A 27,315-nucleotide genomic window follows, 5' to 3' on the forward strand; every position below is an offset into this window, starting at 1 on the left:
TGATCACAATGCCATTAGTTTCAAAGTAAATATGGAAAATGATAGGTCTGGACCGTGGGTTGAGATTCAAAATTTAAGAATGACTAATTTTGATGGTATCAGAAAGGATCTGGCAACTGTGGATTGGGACAGGTTGTTTTCAGGTAAACGTATACTTGGTAAGTGGGAGGCCTTTAAAAGTAAAAATTTCAGAGTACAAATCTTGTACGTGCCTGTCAGAATAAAAGGCAAAGATAACAGGTTTAGGGAACTTCGGTTTTCAAGAGATATTAAGGCACAGATTGAGAAAAGGAAAGGAAGTGCACAGCAGGTAGGAACAAATGAGGTGCTTATAGAGTATAAGAAGTGCAAGACAACAGTTAAGAAGGAAATCAGGAGAGTTAAATGAAGGCATGAGGTTGCCCTTGCAGACAAGGACAAGGAGAATCCTAAGGGATTCTACAAATATTTTAAAACCATCAGACACACTCTCCTGTCTTTCCAAGTTCTTCAAAGTTTATTTTATTTTTTCATAATTATAGAAGGGTTATAAAATATGTGTTTCATAATATTGATTATGTAACTATTACAAATTGTCATGAGTGACTAATTCCTCTCCTTATGTATATCTGCAAACATGTTTTAAGAAACAGCTCCCAGAAAGTCTTTAGAAACCGCCTGATTGTGTGCAGTAGATACAGCAAAAGTAGAATACATCTTTTATTAAAAAGAGCCCTTTGTAAATTTCATTTACCAACTTTAAGAAAGCTATTAACAGCAACTTACAGTATAAGCAGGCTTTTGTATTTGGTGGAAGGCACAAGGTAGCAGTGCTAAAGTCTCCAGATATTAACGCCTTGAATTATATTCCATGTCAACAAGCATAACTTCAATTGTGACAGCAATGTTACATTTAGAATGGGAGTTCACTTCAAGTGAGAAGAATATTTCAATAAAATTACATATTTGAATGGGGTTATAGTTCAGGTAGTAACAAACAAAATAATGACTGTTCCAAACACTTATGGTCCTTGTTATGAAGTGGAACATTGGGAAGCAGAAGGGAGAAGGAGTGGGGAATGTGGAGTGAAGGGCTAATCAATGTACTAATAGTTAATATTGTATTCTTGCTGCTACAAGGCAAGCAGCCTTTGAGAGAGCTAACAGATCTGAAGCTAAGGAGCACAAAGGATTTCGAGCAGAATGTGGCTAGAGATTGTGAGTCTGCTCCTGGTACCATCTCTATAGCAACCAGGACCATGAGAGAATGAAAGGGATGCTTTTGACATGAGACCACCAGACTCTAACCAGATGGAGGGGTTCTCTAAAATGCACAACGATCATGTATGGCAAATGGTGTCAGTAGCAGCTGATCATGCACCTTCACATTCTGGGTTGGCTTAAACATGACAACTGAGCTGTTATATCTGAATGACGCTCTCATATCTTATCTGTAAATGTGTATTATTTTCCAGATTTAGCATAATTTGCAGGAGGCAAGTCTCTAGGTGACTGTCAGGAGAGGGAAAGGAAATGACCAGCCAGTGCAGAATACCCCTGTGCCCATTCCCCTCAATAATAAGTATACCACTTTTGAAACTGTTGGGGGAACAACTTACTAGGGGAAATCACAACCACTGAGTCTCAGGCACTGAGTCTGGCTCTGTGGCTCAGAAGGGGAGGCAGGAAAAGAATGCAGTAATGATAAGGAAGTCCATAATTAGAGGAGCAGAAATCAGATGCCGTGGATGTGAAAGAGACACCCAGGTGATACGTTGCATCCCAGGTGCCAGGGTCAAGAACGTTTCGAACCGAATCCACGATATTCTAAAGGGGGAGGGGGAACAGCCTGAAGTCATGGAATATATTGGTACTAGCAACATAGGTAGCAATAGGGAGGAGTCCTGAAGAGGGAATATAGGGAGTTAGGTAGAAAGTTGAAAAGTGGGATCTCCAGGGTAATAATCTGTGGAAAGCTCCCTATGCCACGTGCCAGTGTGGGTAAGAATAGATGAATGCATGGCTGAAAATTGGTGCAAGGAGCAGAATTCTGGATCACTGGGATCTCTCCTGGGTAAGGCAGGACCTATACAAAAAGATCTAGTTACAAATGAACTTGTGGGGGACCAATATCCTAATGGGCAGATTTGCTAGAGCTGTTGGGAGGGTTTAAACTAATTTGGCAGGGGTATGGGAACCGGAGTGATAGGGCTGAAGATAGGACAGTTAGTATACAAGCAGGGGCAGTGTGTAATGAGATTATTAAGAAGGACAGGCAGATGATCATGCAAAATTGGAGTCAGTGGGATGAGTTGCAGTGTAACATGGGAACAAAATTAAAAAGAGTGATACATACAGGAATGAAAGTTTTTATATTTGAATGCATGCAATATATGGAATAAGGTAGATAGATTATCTTTCTTTTTCAATATTTTTATTAATTACTTGCACAGACGAATACAACATACATCATGGTATTATAGAAACTAAAACAAGATTGAATATGTATTGTAAATTAACCATAATATTGAAAAGGTATATTTTATTCTAATCTAAAGCAAAATCAAAACCCAATAACAAAATAGAAAAAAAGAGAGAGAAAAACAGAAGAAAAGCTGTTTGGTTAAAATAAAGGAAAAAAAAGTTAATTCTTTTAATAACTTTTCTATTATTTCTTTTCTTGGTTGTTCAATTCCTCTATTCTTAAGTAATTTAACTGATAATTTTGTAGTTAAACGTTCTTTGAGGATTTGGTTACAATTTGGAAAATTCTTTGGGCTATCTGGTTTTTCACTCTCTAGTCCCATTTTTTCTAATTATTTTTTTAAAACTTCTTTGACTGATGTAGTTTTTAAAGAGTGGAATAGACTAGGTATTAAATGTTTTCAGGATCTGTTTGCGGAGGTAGTCTTTTCTCATTTGATCAACTATCTATTAAATATAATCTTCGTAAACTCACTTTTTTAGTTATTTACAAATTAGAGATTTCTTGCGTTTTCAACTTTAAACATTTCCTAAATATCCAGATAAGAATTTAATTGATAAAACTTTTACTTTGAAACCTTTTCATAATGGATCTATATCTAATATTTATAGTATGTTGTTGGCATTGAGAAACATTTTGTTAGACAAAATTAAAAACCTCTGGGAACATGACCTACAGATTTCAATTGATGAGGATATTTGGAATGAAATTTTTAAACTTGTTCACACCTCTTCATTATGTGCGCTTCACTCTCTTTTACAATTTAAAGTGGTTCATAGAGCCTATATGACTAAAGATAAGCTCTCTCGTTTTTACTCAGATTTTTCTCCATACTGTAATAGGTGTAATGTCGAAGAGGCCTCTCTAATTCATATGTTTTGGTCCTGCCCGTGGCTTGATAAATTTTAGATAGATTATCTTGAGGCTCAAGGACTGGCAGGTATGCTGTTGGGGGCACCTTTGAGTTGTGACTGAAAAAAGATCATAGTTGGGAGCTTAACATTCAAGGATACACATTGTATGAAAAGGACAGCCAGGTAGGCAGATGGGGTAGGTGGTAAAAAATGAAATCAAATCCTTAGAAAGAGGTGACATAGGGTCAGAAGATGGAGAATTCTTGTGGGTAGAGTTAAGAAACTGTAAGGGTAAAAAGACCCTAATGGGAGGTATATATAATCCTTCAAATGGTAGTCAGGATGAGGGCTACAAATTACAATGGGAGATAGAAAAGACATATAAAAAGGGGGTTTCTATATACAGGTAGATTGGGAAAATCCGGTTGGTTCTGGATTCCAGAGTGAGAATTTGTAGAATGCCTGCAAAATGGCTTTTTGGACCAGCTTGTGGTTGAACACACTATGGGAAGAGCAATTCCGGATTGAGTGTTATGGAGTGACCCAGATTTGATTAAGAAGCTTAAGGTAAAGGAACGCTTAGGAGCCAGCCATCAAAATATGATGGAATTCACCCTGCATTTTAAGAATAAGAAGCAAAAATCAGATGTAGTAATATTACAGTGGAGTAAAGAGAATTACACAGGTATGAAAGAGGAGCAGGTCAAAGTTGATTGGAAGAGGACACTAGCAGGGATGACAGCAGAACAGCAATGGCTGGTGAAGGGATTTGGCTTGTCAACAAATACACTCAAAAACTTGTATAGATGTACCGTGTAAAGCATTCTGACATGCTGCATCACTGTCTGGTGTGGGGTGGGGGCCGCTGCACAGGACTGAAAGAAGCTGCAGAGGGTTGTAAATCTATCAGCTCCATCTTGGGTACTAGCCTACAAAGTACCCAGGACGTCTTCAGGGAGCGGTGTCTCAGAAAGAGAACGTCCATTATTGAGGACCTTCAGCACCCAAGGCATGCCCTTTTCTCACTGTTACCATCAGGTAGGAGGTACAGAAGTTTGAAGGCACACACTCAGCAATTCAGAAACACAAAATAATCTGCAGATGCTGAGGTCAAAGCAACACTCACAACACGCTGGAGGAACTCAGCAGGAAAAGAACAGACAACATGTAACTATGGGCACTCACATGGGCCCCAGCTATGCCTGCCTCTTTGTTGGTTATGTGGAACAGTCTATGCTCGAAACCTATACTGGTACTGCTCCCCAACTTTTCCTTCGCTATATTGATGACTACATTGGTGCTGCTTCCTGCACCCATGCTGAGCTCGTCAATTTCACATCAACTTTACTTCAAACTTCCACCCAGCCCTCAAATTCACTTGGTCCATCTCGGACACTTCTGTCCCCTTTCTCGATCTCTCGGTCTCCATCTCTGGAGACAGACTGTCCACTGACATCTTTTACAAGCCCACTGACTCTCATAACTACCTCAACTATACCTCTTCCCACCCTGCAACATGCAAAAATGCCATTCCCTATTCCCAGTTCCTCTGTTTCCGCCACATCTGCTCCCAGGATGAGGCTTTCCATTCCGGGACATCTCAGATGTCCTCTTTCTTCAAGGATTGTGGTTTCCCTTCCGCCGTCATCAATGATGCCCTCACCTGCATCTCCTCTATTTCCCGCACTTCAGCCCTCACCCCATCCTCCCATCACCACAACAGGGACAGAGTTCCCCTTGTCCTCACCTACTAGCCCACCAGCCTCCGGATCCAGAACATTATCCTTCGCAACTTCCGCCACCTTCAACAGGACCCCACGACTAAGCACATCTTTCCCTCTCTACCCCTCTCCACTTTCCACAGGGATCATTCCCTCCGCGACTTCCTGGTCCACACGTTCCTCCCCACGGATCTCCTATCCGGCACTTATCCCTGTAAGCGTAAGTGTTACACCTGTCCCTACACCTCCTCTCTTGCCACCATTCAGGGCCCCAAACAGTCCTTCCAGGTGAGGCAACACTTCACTTGTGAGTCTTTTGGGGTCATCTATTGCATCTGATGCTCCCTGTGTGGCCTCCTCTACATCGGTGAAACCCGACGCAGATCGGGGGACCACTTCGTCGAGCACCTCTGCTCCGTCCACCACAACAGACAAGATCTCCTGGTTGCCACCCACTTCAACTCTGCTTCACATTCCCCTTTGGATATGTCCATACATGGCCTCCTCTACTGCCATGATGAGGCTAAAACCAGGTTGGAGGAGCAACACCTCATATACCGTCTGGGTAGTCTCCAGCCCCTTGGTATGAACATCAAATTCTCCAACTTTCGGTAGTTCCCTCCCCCTCCCTTCCCCCATCCCAGTTTCACTCTGCCCCTCCCCCAGCTGCCTACTATCTCCCTCATGGTTCCGCCTCCTTGCACTACCTATTGTGCTTTCCCTTATTCTTTCTTCACCTTTCCTGACTATCCTCTCCCTGCTTCCCCTCCCCCACTCCTTGATCTTTCCCCTTACTGGTTTTTTCACCTGGAACCTACCAGTCTTCTTCCCACCCTCCCCCTACCTTCTTTATAGGGCCTCTGCCCCTTCCCTCTTCAGTCCTGACGAAGGGTTCCGGCCCAAAACATTGCCTGTTCTTTTCCACAGATGCTGCCCGACCTGCTGAGTTCCTCCAGCGTGTTGTGAGTGTTGCTCAGCAATTCAGAAACAGCTTCTTCCCCTCTGGCATCCGATTTCTAAGTGGACGTTGAACCCTTGGACACTATCTCACTTTTTTAATATACAGTATTTCTGTTTTTTGCATGTTTTAATCTATTCAATATATGTATACTGTAATTGATTTATTTATTTTTTTCCTTCTTCTTCTTCTTCTTCTATATTATGTATTGCTTTGAACCGCTGCTGCTAAGATAACAAATTTCACTTCACATGTCGGTGATAATAATCCTGATTTGATTCTGATAGCTGAAGGAAATTCAGAAGACATGGTTGTAAGATTGATCAAATAAACAGGTTTCTGCTTAATTTGAGAATGGGTGTATGTGAATGTTTCTTTCACTTCACCACAGATGAAATGAACCAACTACTTTACCGATAGGAGATGCCATGTGCAAACAAAGGAGTCCTGGGCACAATGTCTGATTCTAGTCTGTTTGAGTGACTGAAATTCTCTTTAAATGCTTTAACTAATTAGCTTCTGACAATTGCCACTTCCAAAGGCTTTATGTAAGAGACATATTGATTACTGTAGTATGAGAATTATGAACTTGTAGATTGTAAAAAATATAGTGTATAAACGAAGAAAAGATCTGGCACAAGTACACTTCTTGCTCTATCTCTCTCTTTGTCTATTTGTCTGTCTCCTACTTTCCGTTTCTCTCTTTCTCTTTTTCTTTCTTATCTCTTTCTTTCTTTGCTCTCTGTGCTTGTCTGTCTTTCTCTTCTTCTCTATCAATTACTCTCTATCAATTGTTGGTTCCAAACTCCTTGGTTTTCACATGATAGGTATGGATGTTAAACTTTGGGCAGTTCCTGAACACTATAGACCTAAATCTAGATCTGCTTTAAGCTGTATGAGAGCAATTTCCTGGCATATTACTCTAATTTTAGAAAGTTTTTGTGCACTCTTTAAGGAAAAAGACTCATAGTCATGTTTTTTGAAGTCTATCCTCCATTAGTTACTTTGATCACAATCCTTATTCTTGTGGAATGAGGCCTATATGAAGACCCCGCAGGCTTCCAGAGAGTAAACCCACAGAAAACAACCGACTTTGGTGGTGTCCTGGGTGTGTCCATAGGTCCTGCGCAGATCAACTGGGGGGGGGGGGGGCGGTATTTGCAGCTATTTATAACCTTTCCCTGCTTCAATATGAGGTTCCTCCATGCTTTAAGACCACTAACATATCAGTAACCAAAAAAAAACAAGGTAACGTTCTTTAATAACAACCAGCCAATGGCTCTGACATTCACCATCATGAGTGTCAGATGGTCAAGTGCCTTCAAGAGGCTGGTCATGGCAAATATTTACTCCAGCCTGCTAAACAACCTCAACTCACTGCAATTCGCCTACCACTGAAACAGGTCTATGGATGATGCCACCTCCCTGGCCTACACTCATCTCTGGTATGTCCTTGTCAACCCTTACTGAATATTATTTTTGAAAGCATCCTATCTGGATACATAACGGCTCACTGTATGGCAACTGCTCTGCCAATGACTGCAAGAAACTGCAGAGAGTTGTGGACACAGTTTAGAACACAACAGAAACCAGCCTCCCCTCCAAGGACACTATTTACACTTCTCAATGCCTCAGTAAAGCAGCTAGCATTATTAAAGATCCCAGCCACTCTGATCATTCTCTCCTCTCCCCATCCCTGGCTCAAGGACAGCTTCTTATAACAGGACACTGTTATAAAACTATTGTATGTTTCCCTGGTACAATAAATTGGACTCTTGACTTCACACTGTACCTCATTATGATCTTGCACCTTACTGTCTACCTGCACCGCACTTTCTCTGTACTTTAGTGTTCTATTCTGCACTCTGGTTTTGTTTTACTTGTCTACTTCCATGTGCCATTGTAGTTAATTGATCTGTGTGGACAGTATGCAAGACAAGTTTGCCATTGTACCTCGACACGTGTGACAAAAATAAATTAATTTACCTGTTTACTATAATTGCCACACTATGAAATTTGCATGGCAAGGGTCAACTGGATATTATCATCAGGAGATTTATCTCCTTTGTTGGCAGAAATGCACAGCATGTCTCATACCACATACTCAGCAGGTGGAGAATAAAAGAGCTTAGCACTGCTGTTAGAGATAGATATCCTGTCAGTCTGCCCTCTATGCTCTTAGAAACTCAACATCCCGAGCCTCCGCTTGCTGCTCCTTCAACTTTCTAAAGTGTTTAGTAAAGCACTTCTCATAGGACTGTCTTCATTAAGAACTTCTCTTTATTGTTCCATAAATGATGTTATGTTCATCACACCATGTTATCCCTGCTTGCATGCCAATTTTAGCTATAAAAGTTTTAACACTATTTGTGAACTCTAGCATAAATTTGCACATTAATTGCTGCTTAGTGATCACTTAAGAATCCAGAAAAAAAATCTGTTAAGAGAACAATTTAAAAAGTATGGCAAAATATAGCCAATGTTCAATTAAGCACAAAACTCAGTGTATAAACTCAATCTAAAGAATGATCATCAACCTGACACAGTAGCTCTCTTTTTCTCTCTCTGTAAAAAGCTGCCTGACCTACCAGGCTTTCTCTGCTTCATTTCATTTTCACCACCAGCAATTTTCAAAGCAGGTATGGTAGCCAAAATGCACAAAAGGAAATGTGTCTACATGTCATATAGCCCAGAACACAAATATTTGATAATTATTGTGTGGCACAGCTCTAAGCTATTCTTTCTTAATGCTTGTAGTGCTGTAAGCCACAAAGGAAATCAGCACAACAAAGTAATGTGCCTACCTCATGCCTTATTAGCCAGATTTCAAACATTGATAATTAGAATTAAGCTTCTTCTTAAAAAGTTAAGCAATGTTACCAAACACTCTAACAAACTTCTACAAATGTACTGTTGGAAGTATTCTGACTGGTTGCATCATGACCTGGTAACACAATTTGAATGTTCAGAAATGCAAGAAGCTGCAGAGTGTAGTGGATGTAGCCCAGCACATCACAGGCACATTCCTCTGCATCTTTGACTGAAGAAGACATCAATCATCAAAGATTTTCACCATCCAGGTCATGCCATCTTCTCCCAGCTATCACTGGGTAGGAGGTACACACTGGATAAAGTCCCACACCATCCAGTTTAAGAACAGCTACTTCCCTACAATCATCTGGCTCCTGAACCAACCAGCACTACATCATTATAGCAACTCTATGTCCACTTTGAACACTGCGCTGCAATGAATTTTTTTAAAACTGTATTCTTTCTGGTATAGTTTTATGTCATTTATGTTGCTTTTTTTCTTTTAAATGTTATGTCTCTAATGCTATGTGTCTGTGAATGTGCTTAAGCATATGGCAATAAACTTGACTTTGACTTTTGTTTTACTTTTATACTATAAATTTATTTTAAGAAATATGTCATTTGAAACTCCCTCTGTAATTCACATAACTCCTAACTTTAAAGTGTTCCACCTCATTAAAAACTAATTTTTACTTTCTGTAAATGTAGGAAATGCCAGAAATATTCAGAGTTCAGACAGCATCTATAGAGGAGAAAGCATACTTAATACTTCAGGTCAATTAACTCTCATCAGAGCTTTTCTATTTTTTACTTCAGGTTTCCAACATTTGAACTTATTTGATTTTTGATTCCATTGCTTTAAGAACTAGCTAATATGCACTATTAATTGTTTCAAAACTAGAATATATAGTAATTCCTTATATTCTTTATAACCTTTCTCTGTGTGTGCATGTGCATGTGTGTGTGAAGGAAACCAAAATAATTCATTACATATTAATTTCTTCCTCATAGTTCCAACTTAAAAACTTAAGGCTGTCGAGAAAAAAATATATTCTCTTCATCATATTCTGACCGTAATGACAATTTACCCAGAGTACATTTGAATTTCTGCTTGTCCTGTGTTGATGAATGGTTTGTGTTGCAAAAATTAGCATAAGTATCACAATTTCTCAAATGCAAGCTTTGCTATCAAATAATGCAGCCAGACATTCAGGCACTATTCAATTTGGTCTTGATGAATAAATCATAAAACAAGGAAGAAAAGCAATACTAAAATAAGTAGTCCATGAAAAGCCACCTCACGTGCGTTATTCTCATGAATTGAAAAGACCTGATATATTCATTTCATTTTATTTTCTCATGTAAATTAGGTTTTCATTCTTTTCATGTACACTGCTTCCTTTTGGCAGTATTTGTCATTGCATTTAGAAGTGCAGTTGTTCATTTAATTGTGCCATTTATTCTTCACATTTGAATTTTAAATTGCTTTCAGCCTCGTAAATAATAACAACCAAACCTCAGAATATTGGGTCAAACAGTACAAATCCACCTGGAGTAATAGGACATTAACCTGAGGCTGTTGTTCTGATTTTGTTGTCAAGATGTCAGTGTGAAGTTTTATGTATCACTGTATAGTTTACCCATAACAAATGTGCATGTGTGAACACTCATCAATTGGATAAAACGACCCATAAATATGATAGCAGGGATGGGAGGCAGTTCACTAAACAGCTCTCCTTGGAAAGCTGCAGTATTAGAATGCGGAGTTGATAAATGAAAGGGCTTCATAAAAGGTCTCTGGGAGTTTCTCAACCTTTGTTTTGGGTTGGGCAGTCTGCAATTGGTACCACAGAAGTAGGTGATCACTAAACATTTTCACTTCCTTACAATTCCAATACATGGAAGTTTACATTTTAAGGTGCCTTTTCTAAATTAGAAGTATATAATGGGTGTTCAGTCCCATGCATTGGATGGTTTATAACAGAAGTGAACTCCAAGATGGTCATTGTGGTCTGGAGATGAGGTTTGATGAACTTGAACACTGGATTTCAGAGCTTATGTGCCATCTGGAGGACACCACGGTGTACCTGCAAGGCTGAGGATTATATGAATGGCATAATTTTAGAGATGATCTCTCTTCAGTTTAAAGAAATGAATGATCACTAAGAAAAAAAGGGAGGCAGGCAGGTAGTGAAGAGAACCCCAGAGTGAATCTCACTCCTAAATCATTTCTCTGTGTTGGAAAAAGATGATGAATGCATCTCTGTAGAATCCAGCAAAAAGCCGAGATCATGACTGATAAGGTAGCTGCACAAGAGGGCAGGAGGAAATGTCCAGGTTTATGTAAAGAGCAAATTTGGAAATAAGGGTCTAATATTTTTTGGAGGATGCTGGTCTGCCATGAAGCCTGATCAGGAAAACTATTGATAGTGAGGGGAGTAAACAAGAAATTCTGCAGCCAAGAATTTGTTTTCAAAATGAGTTGGTTTTATTTTCCTTGGACTGGAGGAAACTGAAAGGGAATCTGACTGATGAATAAACATTTTGAGGAGCATTTATAGGGCAAATATTAACTATTACACATAGCAGAGAAGTCTCCTCACCATCATAGGCATCTTCAAGGGATGGTGCCTCAGGAAGGCAGCATCCATCACTGAGGCCCCTAACATGCAGGACATGGCTTCTTCTCATTACTACCATCAGGGAGAAGGTAAAGGAGCCTGAAGACATGCATTCAAAGATTTAGGAACAGCTTCTTCCCCTCTACCATCAGATGTCTGAACACTCCATGAATCCCTGAGCATTATCTCATTCATCCTTTTTCTACACTATTTATTTATTATTGTCATTTATAGATTTTTATGTCTTTGCACTAAACTGCTTTCGCAAAAGAACAAATCCCATGTATGCATCGGGACTTAAGGCTTTTGATGCTACCACTTGAACCAGATATTTCAACTCTTGCTAAAAACTACCAAGCTCAAGGATCACATTGATATTGAAGCTGCTGTACAGTGCACAGGTACTGTGTAAGCTAGGCTTAAAGACAAATAAACATTTAAAGCAGAATCGTTTTTCTCATGTTAGCATATGGTAGACATGTTTTTACACCATGGAGGTGCCAGAGTGCATATTGTGCCTAAGAGAGGTGTTGGCAAGTATGAAGGTGCTTTGGGGGGGCATTGGAAAATATGAAAGTGCTTTATACAGGGCATTGGGCTAAAAGAGGTTAGGAAACACTGTTTTAAGGTAAGGGCTACAAGGCTCAGAGGGGATCCGAAAACGATTATTCTACCCAGAAGGTAGCTGGAAGCTGGAATCTGGAATGCATTGCCTGAGGGGAGGTGGAAGCAGATACTCGCAAAACATTTAAAAACTACCTAAATGAGCATTTGAATGCATAGCAAGTGATGGAATCAGGTGTTAAAAATGGGATTAGTATAGATTGATATTTCATAGTTAACAGTCCAAAGGGCATTTTCCTGTGCTGTATGATTCTATGATATGTGGCAGGCAGGAAGCATTTGCTCAATTTGAACCAGATGTCAAATTGTCAACTAGATCAGGCTTCTATAAGTACATGTCAAAATATATGACTTTGCAATAATGGGGGAATCTAAACAAGCATGTTAAAGATAAGAGAACAGAGAATAAATCTGATAACCACATGATGAAAGCTGAGACAAGGTTTGAATGGAGCACAAACAACAGCATAGATCAGTTGGTCTGTGCGGCTTTGTGGATTTCTTTGTATTCTCCTCAAGTTAATATGAAGAGCAAATTTGGAAAAAGGCTCTAACATCTGTTCGAGGATACTAATATGCCATGGTGTCTGAATCACAATGCATTATGTAACATTATCCAGCAACATGTCACATTAGCTCGCAGGAAGTGTATAGAGGATATACAGGTTAATTGTGGGGTAGGCACTTCAGGCTAAAGGCTATCTTCTGGTTGGGCTTGAAATATTTTCTCATTCTGGGGACTTTGGACAGTGAGAAGACTTGTCTGCCACCTGCTTTCAAACACAGTTTAATTGTACTCAAGTGTGGTTCTTGTCAGGTTGTCATTAGGGCTGGGCAAAATGAAGGAACAGGAAGGATGACAGCAGGAACGGATCTGTTGAGTGGAAGGGAGGAATAGAACAGAAATAATTATAGATCACCCTGTGCAAACCCTCTGGGCACCTGTTTTATTTCTGAATACCCACAGAGTGGATCTTCAGTTGCCACCCTGCTAAGGTGAAAGGCTCTTTAGTTATCATTGAGGACATTTCAGTGATATGATAGGTGACCTTAAGCATTTGTGATGTCTGTGGGCTCAAATGCAAAATGCAGCACGTCAGTGTGAGCAGGGTAGTCTGTCATTAGTAATTGGATGCCAGTAAAAAGGTCAGAGGAGCAGTGAGTTACAGAGCAGCTGTCATGTAGATAGCATCAGGGTGGATGAAAGGACACTATCATTTAAAACAAAGAAGACATTACAAAACTGTGCCTTTCAGCCCACCAAGTCCAGACTGCCTATCAACCAGAATTTGCACACATCTAATCCAACTTTATTTTTCCCCTCGTTCTCATCACTCACCTGCATGCCAGGGTTAACAATGTCTCAATAGCAGTCTAATTGGAAAGGGGATTGGGAAGATCATCGTGAGCTTCCAAAAACACTGACAGTAGGAGTCAAGTGGGTAAAATCATTAATGAAAACACAAAAAAATCAATCTGGATCAGCAATACTCAAGGAAAGGCGAGTCACTTTTAAACAAAGGACTCCAGCATCTTGTAAATGCATGCTTTAGTAAACAACTCTTGCATATTGTTGTAGGCCTCCTCTGCATAGTACAGCTTTGCACAAGATGTAAAAATGTGTTGTCCATGCGTTTCAGAGCATTGTTCAGCACAGAAGACTCAGGATCAAAACACAAACATTTGCTGTTGCCACAGCAAGTTGCTCTAAGCAATAATGTTGTAAAGGTGCCCTTGTTGATGAATGGAATGACCGGTAAATCTGAAGTCATTTTATAAATTCCACTGGCTCATTGGTTAATTCACTTTGGCAATTGTATAATTAAGGCATTTTTTTGCACTTAATATAAACTACTTTTGAGACAATTTTTGTGTGAGTAATTCTCAATGGAATATAGTTTATTCATTTAACTGCAAGTTTTGCTTATCAATCAAACTTGTTTAAATTATTGGGATCCAGTTGATCTTACAGACTCAGAAGAATTTTACTTTTTGTTATGGTATTGGGTTTGCTGACTGCAAAGTTGTAATCTCAGATGAAGACTTTAAGCCCTATTGGATATAGATGCTATGGGTGCCCTCACTAAACAGAGATTATATTGTAACTACCCAATCTTCAAAGACTAGTTCACTTCTATGTTTATTCGTCATGGTGAGTTTAGCAAACAATATCCACTATTTGTGCAGTTGGTCTCCCCTCCCAACCAAGGAGGAGATTCTTACAGGTAACAAAGCAGTTTAAATATAACTCATTTATTTTTAGCAATACATATTTAAATTTAAACAAAATTCTTAAAACACGTTTAAAACTCACAAAGGATTTCTATCTTATAAAGACTTCCAAATTACAAACAATTTCTAAGCACAAAGGACTTCCAAAACACAGGCACATAAGCTAAAAAGACATACCCATGAACAGCAGATGAACCAAATGTCCATCACAGGAATTGAAGGCAGGGGATTGGATTCTAGTTCACCCTGGTTTTCTGTTATTCTTCTTGATGATATTTATCCCATTCCTAAAGCCTGGACTGCTCTCTTCATTTATGCTGTTTCTCTGCCATTTGATTGACTTCACACATATGTGATATTTTTTCAGATGACTTTTTAACAAGTGGTCTAAAAGCTTCTGGAGAGATTCTAGGTATCCATAATTAATGTTGTGAAACTGACTCCTCAAGTATACTACCCTCCCAACTATTAACAGATCAACTATTTGATATGCTAAGTGATAATATCAATCTGGTCTGCAAGCTTCCTTGAACTAAACAACTTAGCCATCATTATCTAGTTTGAAATAAGCCCAATGAAATAACTCATTGTTTTACACTGAAGCTCTTGAGCAATAAGCCCAGATGTTGTGATCAACCAAGAATGTGGCTCTATCGACAGTGCTTGTTTGCAAAGCTGCCCTTTTAACTTTAGACTGATTACTATTTGAAATTTACATTAAGAACTGAAGACTAGATCCTGTTTATGACAAGAAGCTAAACAAAGAACATTGGCTGGAAGTTTAACTTACTAAAAAACAACACTTTGATCTTTTGAAGTATCATCTGCTGGTTTAGAAGCTGAGTTCAGGAAAAAAAGAAAGCCTCCCTGGCTCAGACATTGGATATTCATCACAGTTTGATGTGTAAGTCCACCTGTAATAAAACTCAGGAGGCAAGCAACAGGAGTAATGCTTTGGGCAATGTTTCAGAAACGAATGTCCAGAGAAGATATTTGCAAAAAATCCAAGACATGAAACAATTAGCCACAATTGCTTCTGAATATGACATATGTTCTTACTTTCCCAGCATGCAGAGAAACTGGGCTGCAATCCGCTTTCTTGATGCATAACATTTTTTTGCTCAACTCAAATGACATGTAATTTAAAAGTGAAGTGTAGCTCAGGCAGAGATCCCAGTCACACGAAAATCCTGACAGACAGGCTGTTACCCATTGAAACAGCATAGTGAGCTCTACCTGAGATATGAGAGACAATTTAGTGAGCTGTATTTCTCTGAAGAAAGTACACGGTGATAGCTGTGTTTTTTTGTCTACCTCTGCTCTTTTCTTTTATCAGAAATGAAATATTTTTGAAGACCTATTGACTAATCACTGTGTCAATGATACTCTACGTAAACCCCAGAGAATCCCCAGTTCAAAGGCAAGAAGTGCACTAATCCCCGGAAAACCCTTGCATGACACTCGCATAACCAAAATAAAAAGTCACCTTGAAAAACATAGATAATGAAAGAGATGAATCATTAGATGTTGCTGCAGAGAAATAGGTAATTTGCCTTACCAGCTGCATTGAAGTTTATTTTGCACACAGTGCCTGCCTAATCCTATTCTCCTGTTCCTTGCCCTTAACCTGTACTTTATTCCTCACAGTGACTAATTCTTTTTTTAACAGGTATGTCTGCTTCCAGAATGATAGTGACAGAAAATGTATACCTAGAAATGAAATAATTTTGCACATGGTTTGCACACGTAAGTAGTGTATAAAAGCCATTAACCACAGTTGTAATCAGATAATACAAACCTATATTAGAAATTTACACACATCACAAAATTAACCTGTGCACTATATACCCAAGTACAAAAGTTTTCCTGATGCTACACAGCAATTAATGCATTATTGTACATTCCTGAACTTAACAACATAAATTAAGATCTTTGGATGCAAATGATCACTTTCAGTGATCAATCACTCTACAACTTGGAGTACATTGCAATACTTTCCAGCCTTGATATAAAGAGATATTGATAGCCTTGGATATCTGAATGGGTACCTTCAGAACTCTCTAGAAGTTGCTCAAAAATTATACAACATCTTTAGAGTTGCTACAACTCATACTGAGTGTTGTTTCCTGCATTCAACTGCATTTAAGGCTGAAAACCAGAGATGATTATAAACATCAGTGGAATTAATGAAATCAAACATAATTTTTCTTGCTATCTATTTTTCTAAAAAATAAGTATAAACACTTTCATACTATCAGTTCACAATACAGTATAGAAACTTTTCTCTGGTACAATTGACTTCATCTTTAAATTTGTGTTAATTATTGAGAGATTTGTAATCCCTTTAATTTAAACGAATATTCACAAAGTGCTGGATAAAATTATATTTACAACATTCTTCTTTGAGAATTCTCAAATAAATACATAAGATTCCTCTAACACATTGGACAAAAGTTACTGTATTCCAAGGTAATTAACATAAATAGCAACGTCAAATAATTGATAGTTTATTACAAGCATTTTTTAAAGTATTAATGTTCTTTTACTGAATTTTCAGTGGAATGCCTTCAACTCATTAGATATCTATCCTTGATATATGAATCAATTTTTCAATGTATCAAATAGCATGCCATAAGAATACATTGTGCCCAAATATCCAAATTACATTTCACCCAACCTTTTTGATTTAAAAGCTTCAATTTAACAATATAGTGTACAGTCATGTATTTCATCTGAAAAATCAAAGAACACTTACTCATAAAGTGGCTTTCTCTGTGTTCATACAAGATTGGTTGCTGAGGTGATCTAAACTGGCAGGTGTTAGGAGCAGAGAAGTTTAACTGCATGCCTACTTTCAATTCTGCTCAGTGTTTGAGCCCCTATACTCTGAGCTCTTCAAATATACCCCCAGTGTTAACACAACAAAGGTACAACAGATGGATCAGAAATGAAGAGATCTTGGTATATCAAATGCTGTCCATTATTGCCAGTTTCAACAGAATTTGCAATGGTGCAACATATACTAATTCTGAGCATGTTCAGCAACATCAATTAAAAGGCAGTTGAGGTGACTTCAATCATCAAGATCTTTAATTCCAGAATGCGCAAGCAAATTGTCGATGTAGGGACTACATGAGGATCAGACCTAGATGGTTATTGTTGAAGGTATGCTCCATTAAATTTATGGTCCAAAATTTTTTAGCCTAAGTGACTACCTGGTAGATTTTAACATTTTAGTCAAAAAGAAAAATTGAATCCTTAGAAATAGCTGACATAGGACCAGAAGATATGGAATCCTTAGGATAGAGTCAACAAATTGCAAAGGTAAAAAGAGCCTGATGGGAATTACATACAGTTGAAGTCAGAAGTTTACATACACCTTAGCCAAATACATTTAAACTCAGTTTTTCACATTTCCTGACATTTAATCCTAGAAAACATTCCCTGTCTTAGGTCAGTTAGGATGACTACTTTATTTTAAGGATGTGAAATGTCAGAATAATAGTAGAGAGAATGATTTATTTCAGCTTTTATTTCTTTCATCACTTTCCCAGTGGGTCAGAAGTTTACGTACACTTTGTTAGTATTTGGTAGCATGGCCTTTAAATTGTTTAACTTGGGTCAAACATTTTGGATAGCCTTCCACAAGCTTCTCACAATATGTTGCTGGAATTTTGTTCCATTCCTCCAGACAGAACTGATGTAATTGAGTCAGGTTTGTAGGCCTCCTTACTCGCACACGCTTTTTCAGTTCTGCCCACAAATCTTCTATCGGATTGAGGTCAGAAAATGATGTCAAGTCTGGTTAATCCTTGGGAGCAATTTCCAAATGCCTGAGGGTACCACATTCATCTGCACAAACAATAGTACACAAGTATAAACACCATGGGACCACGCAGCAGCCATACCGCTCAGGAAGGAGACACATTCTGCCTCCTAGAGATGAACGTACTGTGGCACGAAAAGTGCAAATCAGTCCCAGAACAACAGCAAAGGACCTTGTGAAGATGCTAGAGGAAACAGGTAGACAAGTATCTATATCCACAGTAAAACGAATCAACATAACCTGAAAGGCTGCTCAGCAAGGAAGAAGCCACTGCTCCAAAACTGTCATAAAAAGGCCAGACTACAGTTTGCAAGTGCACATGGGGACAATGATCTTACTTTTTGGAGAAATGTCCTCTGGTCTGATGAAACAAAAATTGAACTGTTTGGCCATAATAATCATCATTATGTTTGGAGGAAAAAGGGTGAGGCTTGCAAGCCGAAGAACACCATCCCAACCGTGAAGCATGGAGGTGGCAGCATCATGTTCTGGGGGTGCTTTGCTGCAGGAGGGACTGCTGCACTTCACAAAATAGATGACACCATGAAGAAGGAGATTTATGTGGATATATTGAAGCAACATCTCAAGATATCGGCCAGGAATTAAAGCTCGGTGGCAAATGGGTCTTCCAAATGGACAATAGCCCCAAGGATACCTCCAAAGTGGTGGCAAAATTGCTTAAGGACAACAAAGTCAAGGTATTGGAGTGACCATCACAAAGCCCTGACCGCAATCCGATAGAAGATTTGTGGGCAGAACTGAAAAAGCGTGTGCGAGTAAGGAGGCCGACAAATCTGACTCAGTTACATCAGTTCTGTCTGGAGGAATGGAACAAAATTGTAGCAACTTACTGTGAGAAGCTTGTGGAAGGCTATCCAAAATGTTTGATCCAAGTTAAACAACTTAAAGGCAATGCTATCAAATACTAACAAAGTGTATGTAAACTTTTGACCCACTGGGAAAGTGATGAAAGAAATAAAAGCTGAAATAAATCATTCTCTCTACTATTGTTCTGACATTTCACATTCTTAAAATAAAGTAGTGATCCTAACTGACCTAAGACAGGGAATGTTTTCTAGGATTAAATGTCAGGAATTGTGAAAAACTGAGTTTAAATGTATTTGGCTAAGGTGTATGTAAACTTCTGACTTCAGCTGTATATACAGGCCTCAGAACAGTAACCAGGATGTGAGATACAAATTACAATGGGAGATAGAAAAGGCAATGATGTGAATGTTCTGGAGGATTTCATTATTGAGGTAGATAGGAAAAAGCAAGATGGTGTTGGAATCCTAGAGAGAGAATCTGAGAATGCCTACAAGAAGGCTTTTTAGCACAGCTTGATTTTGAGTGCGCTACAGCAAAGGCAACTCTGAACTAGGTGTAGTAAAATCAACCAGATTTGATTAGGGACCTTAAGGTAAGGGAGCTCTTGGGAGGCAGTGATCATAATATGATACAATTCACCCTGTAGTTTGAGAGGGAGGAAAAAAAGTCAGATGTATCAGTATTACAGTAGAATAAAGGTAATGACAGAGGCATGAAAGAGGAGCTGGCCAAAGCTGATTAGATGGGGGCATCAGCAGGAGTGATGACAGAACAGCAATGGTTGGAGTTTCTGGGGGGGGGGGTGCTTTTCGAAAACACACGATAGATACATCCCAAAGATGAAGAAGTATTCTAAAGAGAGGATGAAGCAACTGTGGCTGACAAGGGAATTCAAAGATAGCATAAAAGGGAAAAAGAGACCATACAATACTGAAAAATTAGTAGGAAGCTAGAGAATTAGGAGGCTTTTAAAAAGCAGCAGAAGGCAAATAAAAAAAGCCATAAAAAGAGAAAAGTTGAAATATGAAGGAAATCTAGCCAATAAAATAAAAGAGTATACTAAAAAAATTCAGATATGCTGTACAAAGAGTAAAAGAAAGGCAAGAGTGGGTATCAGTCTGCTAGAAAATGACATTGGAGAGGTAGTAATGGGGGATGAACTGAATAAGTATTTTGTATCAGTCTTCACTGTGGAGGACACTAATCATATGCTTGAAATTCAAGAGTGTCAGGGGGCAGAAATGTGTGTGCTGTAATGGCTGTTACTAATGGAAATATACTTGGGAAGCTAAAAGATCTAAAGGGAGATATATCACCTGGACCAGATGAACTAAACCCTAGGCTTCTGAAGGAGATAGCTGAAAAGATTGTGGAAGCATTAGTAATGATCTTTCAAGAATCACTAGATTTTGGAATGGTTCTGAAGGACCAAAAAATTGCAAACGTCACTCCATCTCTTCTTTAAAAAGGGAGGAAGGCAGGAGAAAGGAAATCATAGGCCAGTTAGGCTTGCTTCAGTGGTTGGGAAAATGCTGGATTCATTTTTTGAGCTTGAGGTCTTGGGGAACTTAAAGACACATGATAAAATAGGTCAAAGAGAAACCTTGCCTGCCAAATCTGCTAGAATTCTTTGAGGAAATAACAGGCAGCATAGACAAAGGAGAGCCAGTGGATATTGTTTACTTGGATTTTCAGAAGGCCTTTGATAAGGTACCACACTTAACAAGAAACGAGCCCTTGGTATTACAGGAAAGATACTAGCATAGATAGATTAGTAGCAGGAGACCAAGACTGGGAATAAAGGGGGCTTATTCTGGTTGACTGCTAGTGAATAGTGGAGCTCAGCTGGGTTTGGAATTTGGACCACTTCTTTTCAATGATTTGGATGATGAAATTGTTGGCTTTGTGGCCAAAGTTTTGGACAACACAAAGATAGAAGAATGGGCAGGTAGTTTTGTGGAAGCCGTGAGTCTGCAGAAGGACTTAGACAGATTGGGAGAATGGGCAAAGAAGTGGCAGATGGAGTATAGTGGAGGGAAGTTTTTGGTCATGTAAAGGAGTAAAGGCATATACTATTTTCTAAACAGGGAGAAAGTTCAAAAATCAAAAGTGCATTGGGAGTTGAGAAACTCATACAGGATTCCCTAAAAGCTAACTTGCAGGTTGAGTTGGTGGTGAGGAAAGCAACTGTAATGTTAGCATTCATTTTGAGAAAACTAGATTATAAGAGCAAGGATGTCATGCTAAGGCTGTATTGGTCAGACTGTACTTGGAGTATTGTGAGCACTTTTGAGCGCCTGTCAGGAAAAGGTGTTCTAGCATTGGAAGGAGTCCAGAGGAGGTTCACGAGAATCATTCTGGGAGTGAAGTGGTCAACATATGAGGAGCATTTGATAGCCATAGGCCTGTACTCACTGGAGTTTAGAAGAATGAGAGGGTATCCCATTGAAACCTATTGAATATGGAAAGACCTTGATAGAGTGGATGAGTCTAGGACCAGAGAGCACAAACTTAGAATAAAGGGATGTCATTTAGTACAGCGATAAAGAGGAATTTCTTTAGCCAGAGGGAAGTGAATCCTTGGAATTCATTGCCCCAGTCTCCTGTGGAGGCCAATTAATTGAGTATATTTAAAGTAGAGGTTGATCGGTTATTGATTAGTCAGGACATCAACGGTCCTGATGGAAGAAGGGCTAGATCAGCCGTGATGGTATGGTGGAGCAGATTTGATGCACCAAGTGGCCTAATTACGTCCGTATGCCTTATGGTCTTATGGACAGGGCCACCACCGAAAGTTGCCAGCACCCTCATCCTGGTACTCATGCATAAACAGATGGACCACAGATTTTCAATCCACCTATCTACTGCATTTCCAGCAAACAATTTTTTAGGTCTGGCAATCATAAGTATTTAGGAATTTGAATAATACATAGACACATTTTATTGGCAGTCTCCTGATTGACATTATCGACTAACTTTTTGAAAATTCAGAGAATTCTGATACTGTTTTCCTCCTGTCAGAACAGATTCTACTTCCTCTAAAATAGTTGAATTATGCTTCCTTATTTGAGGAAGATGCTAATGTTATCATATCAGTGCAAGTTATTTAATTAATAGTTTATTGTTTTTTACTATTGCATTTATGAAGGCTTGTAAAGATTTTGTATTGAAATTTGCAATATTCAAGTCAAACCAAGTTGAAAGGTATGAATGCATTCAAGCATGGAAGATTTTGATGTACTCAACTTGGAAATAAAAATGCAAGTTAAGGAAAATTACTAAGAAACAAGTCTTTCCACCCAAAGTTAATTGAGTTCTAGAATAAGTCATCATGGAAAGTCACAGTGGTACAGTGTTTAAATGGATTTAGGAGACAACATTTCTGAAAAGAAAAATAATGAAGGTTATTGAAAAAATGGGTGGGTGGGGAGCAATTAAGCTTGAAATAAAAAGAAACAAGTCTGCTGGACCCATCAGTTCTTTTTGTGTTCCTAATAATTATTTTCACTCTGAAGATTTTCTTTCCCTACTTAGCCTATTGGTACCAGTAAGTAGTTTCACTAATCTTTCTGGGTACGAAGGAAAAAAATGATCTTGAAATGCACAGAGATCTCAGTTGGTATTCTGCAAGTACGAAATATGATTTTTGAAGAAAGCTGAAGTTCTGAATTTTGTCCTTGCATCTTGACTGATATTCTTCCATCAAATCACATCAAACAAAAGTAGATTAATCAATCTTATATGCCCTTTTATGTGGGAAGTGGGCTCTGTGCAAATTGATGTGCTAGCCTGAATAACTGTGATTTCATATCAAAGAAATCCCATGGTTTTCATGTGGAGTCTGCAAGAGTAAGGTTGTTCCTCATTTCCAATACTATTCCCAGGCCTTCAAATTAAGGTATGTGACCCCCGCAGAACTTCCTGAAGCTGAATGAGTTATTTCTTCTCCTTAGCCAATCCCTCAGAATCAATTCCAATCTGATTTTGAGGTGGCTGATGAGGTAAATTTGGGAATTGTAGATCTTCTACCAAAGGAGAAGAGGATGCGTCACCAGGTACACGGGTGGGTAATTTGTGAGGCGGTGCATTCCTTCTGTCACATAAGCAAGGCTCCACATGCTCCTGATGCACGGACTCAAGGTTATTGACGCCATTCTGAATAATTGCTCTCCACTTTCAACAGTTAATAGCAGGCAAATTATATGGATGCTATCATAACTTGAGTAAAGGTCCCTTGAGTAAAATTTGCATCAGGTGCACCTTAACTCAAGAATTTGCCACTATTTGCTCTCAAGGTGTTTTGACAGTTCTGAGGATTTTCTGTGTAAATGCATGATTTTTTACAGTAACGTTCACATTTCAAGGAAATTAAAATGTGATGTTTTTCTATTGAGTAGATACCAATAGATGCAGAAGTGATTAAAAATGAAATAATTTGGTTAATGATGCCGATTCAAGAATTACATATTCTAATATTGATAAAAAAGAGTAAAAAAATCTGGTTTGAGCAGAACAGATGGATGAGTATTGAAATATTGCTCTAGGGTACAGCTGCTGATTCTACTGAAATGGTGGTTGCTCCAAAAATAAATTACAATCTGGGCATCACTCCACTACTGGTGCTGCCAGGTTTATCAAAACAGAATCAAGGACACTGAATTTGATTACAAATAAAAATTCTCCTTCCAAAGCAACGGTATCTCAGACGGGAGTGTAAACATTCTGTCTTTGTTTGCTACAGCTGCCATCACTTGCCATTCACCAACGTGACTGCAGTGAATTTCCCCAAAGGCCACAAAAGTAAATGCATCCATTTATAAACATCCAGTTTTTACCCTGTGCCTGTATAGCTCATAAATATGAGACACATTAAAGTCTCGTAATTATTAAATCATGGCAGCTTAGGCACTAAAAATCTGACAGTGTAACTTACTCAAACAGTTGCAGCATTGGGCTGCAGTGAATGAACATAATCTCTTCTGTTTTGTGAGTGTCCTGCCAATTATCCCTGTTCAAGATTTGGACCCACTAAGAGGACCCTGTTCTGGAATAATACAATGTAAGAACAGAAGAAGTAGAAGCAAAAGTTCCACCATTTAATAATATCAAGAATGATTTTTAAATTCATAATCTTTCCTGTTCTTTGATTCCTTTAACATCCAAAAGCCTATCAACCTCTGTCATGAAATAGCCAGAGACCAAGTCTCCACTACCATCTGCAGATCCAATATCCTATGCGTGAAGAAATACAGTCTCAGCAGGGCCCTTTATAATTGGAGGAAGGTTTCTTCACAACAGTCTTCAAATTCTCTTGCAACGAATGTCAACATATCATTTGCATCCCAAATTGTTTGCTTTACCAGCAATGTTAACCGTCTCTGATTCTTGTGCCTGGATATCCAATTCTCTGTGCACCAATAGCTTTTAGTCTCTCAGCATTGTAACATTATCTTAGTTTCAACTTTTTCTACCCCATTTTTCTATTTTATATTACATCTGCCATATTCATTCCCATTAATTTAGCATATCTGTGTGGTGATAAAAGCACAACAACGCTTCTTTCACCTCAGACGGTTGAAAAAGTTTAGTATAGGTCCCCAAATCCTAAGAACTTTCTACAGGGGCACAATTGAGAGCATCCTGACTGGCTGCATCACCGCCTGGATGGAAACTGTGCTTCCCTCAATCACAGGACTCTGCAGAGAGTGGTACAGACAGCTTAGCGCATCTGTAGATGTGAACTTTCCACTATTCAGGACATTTACCAATACAGGTGTGAAAAAAGGGCACGAAGGATTATTGGGGACCCGAATCACCCCAATCACAAACTGTTCCAGCTGCTACCATCTGGAAAATGGTACCGCAGCATAAAAGCCAGGATCAACAGGCTCCAGGACAGCTTCTTCCACCAGGCTATCAGACTGACTAATTCATGCTGATACACTTGTATTTCTATGTTATATTGACAGTCCTGTGGTACATACTATGCATTATAAATTACCATTAATTACACATTGCATATTTAGACAGAGATGTAACATAAGATTTTTACTCCTCATTTCTTTGAAGGATGTAAGTAATAAAGTCAATTCAATTCAATTCCTGCTCACCGCTGTCACCCAACTTTGTCATTCTAAAATTTGTATATATTTTAACGATCTATTTTGTCTAAAACCCTGATACAGATTGGATAGTTAGCAGCCCATCGGTTACAGCTCCCAACTTAAAACATGTCCTGTTATTCCTACATTTTGTTTTTGGTTGGTTAACCAAACCTTAATCCATACCAGTACATTACCCTTTAAAAAAGCCAGTCTAAATTTCTTTAATGATCTTTTTTGTGGCACTTTACTAAATGTCCAAATACACCAAATCAACACTTGTATCTAGTTCAAAAATTCTGAATACAATAAACTTTTCATGAATCCATATTTACTCATTTCAATCTTAATATTTTCCAAAAGCACTATAAACATCATTTTTCTTGCTACTGATTTTGAGCTGTGCTAACAGTTCCACGTTTTTCTCTCCCTTCCTTCTTAACTAGTAAGATTAGACTGACGACACTCAGATCTGTGGTAGCCATTCAACAATCTATGGAATATTAGAAGGCAACAGAGAGTAAATCTTTAACCACCTTCTTCAGGACTCTAGTGTGCATATCATCAGGGCCTAGAGTTATATCCTATAGCAGTCCCATTAATTTCTCTCTCTTGACTCTTATTCCAACACTATTTATGGGAGATTCTGAGTATGATTCCTTCTTCAATTCAGAGTAAGATCCTACTTTCTAAAATGGCTGTTTGTCCAGAAGTAAGGGCGGTGATAAGTTGTGGAATCATGAACATAAACATTAGATAAATACGTTAGAATGTTGGAAGTCATGTGGCAGTTTACTAACAATTCACCTCATGCCAGTTTGAAATTTCATAGAGCACTACAACAGAGAAACAGGCTCTTCAGCTACCTCGTCTGTGATGAACTGAGATATTCTGCCTCGTTCCATCCACCTACCCCTGGACCACAGGCCTTCCTACCCTTCCATCCATGTACTTAGCCAAACTTGTCAAATGTTGCAATAAAATTTGCATTCACTACTTCCTCTGGCAGCTTATTCCACACTCACACCACCCACTGAGTGAAGATGTTCCCCCTCAGGTTCCCTTAAATATTTCACCTTTCTATCCTTACCTATGACCTCTAGTTCTAGAGTTACCCATCTCAGTGGAAAGAGTCTGCCTGCATGTACCCTATCTATAAACCACATAATTTTGCATACCTCTATCAAAACTCCACTCATTTTCTTACACCTCAGGAAATAAAGTCCTAACCTATTCAACCTTCCCTATAATTCAGATCCTCAAGTGCTGGCAACATCCTTGCAAATTTTCTCTGTATGCTTTCAATTTAATTGATATCTTTCTTGTAGACAGGTGATCAATTTCACCTATTTCATCCCAATTTCAATACTGACATCCCTGATCTATGAAGGCCAATATGTCAAAAGCTCTTTTTATGACCCAATCTACTTGTGACACCACTTTCAAGGAATTATGTATCTCTATTTGCAGATTCCTTTGTTTTCCCACACTCCTCAGTGCCCTACCATTCAGTATGTAAGTCCTACCCTAATTTGTCCTCACAAATTGCAATACCTCACGCTTCTCTGCTTTAAATCCCATCTGTCATTTTTGAGCCCATTTTTCCAGCCGGTCTAGATCAGTGCAAGCTTAGATAGCCTTCCTCGCTGTCCATTGTATCCCCTATCTTCAGTGTGTAAACTAAAATGAAAAAGCTGGCATTTGTAAAATTTATGCACAAGCATTTTCAGATAATCCAGGAAATTAATCTGTAGCACCATAATATTGATCCCGCTTTATGTTCAATCAATTAGGATTTTGAGTATGGAAGTGATACTTGGTTATCAGGAAAGTATCAGTACTATAGATATTACTTTTCTCTTCATACCAGACAACTATTTTTAAAATCTATCCTCTTATCACCATGGAGTAAAGAGTTTTGTATATTTTAATGTCAAATGAATTAACTTATTGAGCTCAGATGATGGGACGCCACAGCCGCATAGTGGTTGGTGTAATATTATTACAGCTTGGGGCATCAGACTTTGGAGTTCATTCCCAGCGTGTTCTGCGAGGGAGTTTGTAAGTTCTCTCTGTGCGTGTGTCGCTTTCCTCCCACGGTGCAAAGATGCACTGGTTAGGAGGTTAATTGGTCGTTGTAAAGTGTCTTGTGATTAGGCTAGGGGTTAAATCTGTGGGTTGCTGGGTGGCATGATTCGGTGGGCAGAGAGCCTGTTCTGTGCTGTATCGCTAAATAAAATAAATATAATTACGACAGTTTTGATTACAGTACTGG

The sequence above is a fragment of the Mobula birostris genome, chromosome 1, assembly GCF_030028105.1.
Source record: "Mobula birostris isolate sMobBir1 chromosome 1, sMobBir1.hap1, whole genome shotgun sequence".
NCBI classification, from domain to species: domain Eukaryota; kingdom Metazoa; phylum Chordata; class Chondrichthyes; order Myliobatiformes; family Myliobatidae; genus Mobula; species Mobula birostris.